This window comes from Saccostrea echinata, unplaced genomic scaffold (genome assembly GCF_033153115.1).
Source record: "Saccostrea echinata isolate AGI-Se365-2 ecotype Australia unplaced genomic scaffold, CSIRO_AGI_Sech_v1 ptg000042l, whole genome shotgun sequence".
Taxonomy (NCBI): Eukaryota; Metazoa; Mollusca; class Bivalvia; order Ostreida; family Ostreidae; genus Saccostrea; species Saccostrea echinata.
In genome coordinates this window covers 7,027,705-7,031,658 of record NW_026889791.1, presented here as the reverse complement: position 1 = coordinate 7,031,658, position 3,954 = coordinate 7,027,705, and the positions used below count along the sequence as shown (strand labels likewise).

At 35.1% G+C, this 3,954-nt stretch overlaps 1 pseudogene; it reads left to right on the top strand.

Annotated features, from left to right (window-relative positions):
* Positions 1–492: 492 nt before the first annotated feature.
* LOC133201098 (uncharacterized) lies at positions 493–3,640 on the top strand (annotated as a pseudogene).
* The last annotated feature ends 314 nt before the right edge of the window (positions 3,641–3,954 follow it).

Sequence of the window (3,954 nt, the reverse complement as noted above, 5' to 3'; positions counted from 1 at the left end):
AGTGTACTTCCATTTGTTTTCGAGAGTGGACGTCGTCAACTCTCGGTGTCAGTTTGTAGTAACTAAGATAACTACGTGGTAGTTATCATATATATATATATAACTACGTGGTAGTTATAATATAATTAATTTAGATATTCGTTACGTGGTAACGAAGAAAAAATTTCTCCAGTTTGCTGGTGAATTTTGTGACTGGTTTGAGACTGTAAGTGTGAAAAAATGGCGGGTGTCCCGACAGAACAGGACCGCGCCGAAAAAGAAAAAAACTAAGACGAATGAATCGTCAAAACGGTCCTTTTAGAAGTCAATTGAAAAAAAGGTTACTAATGAAGAAAGTGGAAGCTCTGTTTTGTTGGAAAAAATGAGGAACGAATTGTTACTGGAGGTAACATTGCGACTTCATCTGTCTTTACACCTGGAATGACAGAGGTAATGAATTTATTGAAGTCTATTAAAGAAAATCAAGATAACTAAGACCGGAAGATTGAAAAAATGAATAACAGAGTGAACGATATCTATTATGGTGATATTAATGAGTTGGAAGAAGAAGAGTTGTTGATGACTCCTATAAACCAATTGTCTGATGTTGAGGGTGATAGAGATTCAGGTGAACTCCCTTTTAAAAAACGTAAAGAGGACGGTGAAACGTCAAGATTTAGACAACTGGGCGTAAAGTATAAAGTTAAGGAAGATTGTGATGAAAATGAAGACGAGCATTTGGCCTCGATGATAAACAAACTGTTCAGAGATGGGCTAAATGATGACTACTTTAATGACTGTTGAAAAGTATTAAAAGGCCAGAAAATTGTACAGCTTTGATTAAAACAAGAGTAAACCAAGCTATGTGGAGTATTTTAAATCCAGAGACACGAAATTGTGATGCCAAATTTCAGGTAATTCAATCGGAAGTGACTAAAGCCTCGGTAAACTTAACAAATTAGCAAATATACTGAATGAAATGGATTCTGAGGTCATTGAAGGATTACAGAGCTTGATAACTTTGTCTACAGATGCATTCTGCCCTTCTGGGACACACGAACAAGCTGATTAATGTTAAGTGCAAAGAAAACTTCATAGACCTGATTTAGGTAGGAGTACTACCATCTTAGTTCACCATCTCTGCCCTTCTCAGAATTTCTATATGGAGATGATGTTGCCAAATCTCTGAAAGAAATTCAAGATGTGAATAGAATAAGTAGTAAAGTACATGGAAAATTTCATCGAGGAAACTTCCGAGCAGGGGCATCCTTTAGGGCATGGGGACGTCTCTATGGTCGAGGAGCATTAGGTAGACTACAGAACCAAAGAACTACTACTAGTTGGGGTCGATGGTCAAACAGCTCTACCTCTAAAGACAGCTCAAAAAATTCGAAAGGGGAGCGCAGCTCCAACAAATAGATAAAGAGGTAAGTGCTAAATCTAAAGCAGACATTAAAAATTTTTGTGCAGGAAGATTAAAAAATTTTTCCTCTGAATGGCGAAAGATTACAGAAGATAAGGTCATCTTAGATATTGTTGAAAATTGCCATATTGAATTTGATGAAGAATTAGGTTTACCATCTCAGAATAGTATACCTCATTCTGTTTTTGCAAAGTCTGAAATAGAAAAAATTAACAAGCAAATAAATGAATTTTGTGAACAGGGTATCATTAAGGAATGTGATTTTGTAGAAGGACAGTTCTTATCTCCAATTTTTACCATACCTAAGAAAGATGGAGATTTGAGAGTGATATTGAATTTAAAAGAACTGAATAAGTACATTCCTTACCATCATTTCAAGATGGATTCTTTTGAAAGTGCTATAAAATTAGTTAAGAAAAATTGTTTCATGGCATCATTAGATCTTAAACATGCTTATTATTCAGTATCAATGGTAGAGGAACAAAGGAAATATTTACGGTTTATTTGGCTTGGAAAATTTTTTGAATTTTCCTGCTTACCAATGGGCATTGCCTGTGCTCCCAGATTGTTTACAAAGTTAATGAAACCTGTATATTCTACTCTTAGAATTACATGTATGGGTCATTTGAATGTTGGGTATATTGATGATTCTCTTCTGATTAGTGATACTTTGGAAGAATGTTTGAAAAATGTATTAGATTCAAGATGTTTGATGGAAAGACTAGGTTTAGTCATAAATGAAAAGAAATCTGTATGTGTACCATCTCAATGTATTACCTTGTGTATTCTTGGAAATATTATTAACTCAGTCAAAACGTTTGGCACATTAAGTCCAAGTAGAGCAGACACTCTTGTCGAGGAATGTAGGAAAGTGTGGAAAAAAGGAAGTTGTTCAATTCGGCTGCTAGCAAGAGTAATTGGCTTTTTGAGGGAAGTTATTCTGCAGTAGAGTATGGTCCATTATTTTATAGAAATTTAGAGTTGGACAAAATAGAGGCGTTAAGGAAAAAGAATGGAAATTTTGATGCCAATTTAAATTTGTCAGAAAAAGCTAAGAATGAGTTGTTTTTTGGTGGATAGAGAAATGTTCACAGTCAGAAGAGAATCATAGATCATGGAAATCCCGACATTGTTATTACGACAGATGCTTCCACTATAGGGTGGGGAGCAGTCTGTGGTAAAAGTAGTACAGGAGGAAGATGTAATGAAGATGAAAGTAAAAATCATATTAATTATTTAGAACTTCTTGCAATATATCTGGCACTTAAATCTTTTTGTAAAGATGTTTCTGATATACATGTAAAGATAATGACAGATAATACATGTGCAAAGGCATATTTAAATAACGTGGGTGGCTTAAAGTCAGAAAAATTGAATATGTTATCGCAAGTATTTGGTTTTGATGTATGAATAGGAAAGTCTGGATTTCTGCTGATCATGTACCTGATGAAAATAATATAGCAGATAAATTTTCTCGAGAATTTAATGACTCTGTGGAGTGGAAGCTAGAAGTTGGAATTTTTGACAGAATTTCTGTTATTTTTGGACTCTCAGAGTTAGATCTGTTTGCATCTAGGCTGAACAAACAGTTGAAGCTATATTGTTCATTAAAACCTGATCCTGATGCAAAATTTATTAATGCATTTTCATTTCAATGGACAGATTATTATGCTTTTCCTCCTTTCAGTCTAATCAGCAGAACACTACAGAAGGTGAGGACAGACCAAGCAGAGTGTTTGATTGTGGTTCCACTGTGGCCAACTCAATGCTGGTATCCAGTGCTAATGGATTTGTTGATAAGAACTCCAGTGATTCTTCCGAAGGGGATTCTGTCTTTACCTCACTCGAGGGAGAAACATCCACTACTAAGTATACAAGAAACTAACTCTAGTAGCGTGTCGCTTATCAGGAAAACTTTGGAAATGCGAGAGATATCGCGAAAAGCTTCAAATATCATCTTGGCTTCCTGGAGATCAGGGACAAGACAACAATACTCAAGCTATATTCGAAAATGGATTTCGTTCACTTATGAAAGGAAAATTAGTACAATTCAAGTTCCTGTAAACCTTGTCCTTGACTTTATGACTGAACTCTTTGATTCAGGTCTTGGATACAGTGCGCTAAACACAGCAAGATCATCATTAAGTGCTCTAGGAATTTCATGTGATGGTTTTACCATTGGAAAGCATCCGCTTGTGATTAGATTTTTAAAGGGCGTTTATAACTTGAGACCCAGTGTACCACTCTATTTTGTTATATGGGATGTTTCTTGTGTATTGTCTGTACTGAGAAAATTATCTCCATATAAATATTTAACCTTGAAAGATTTATCTCTCAAATTACGTATGTTAATTGCATTAACTACTGCCGCAAGATGTCAGTCTTTACATTTGTTGAGTGTAGATGGAATTGAAAAAAGTTGCAATGTGTTGTGTTGTAAAGGTCTTCTTAAACAAGATAGACCTGGGTGTCATACAAACTGTGTAAAATTGAAGGCTTGTCCACTAGATCGAAGATTATGTGTGATTACTGTGTTAAAAGAATATTTGAAG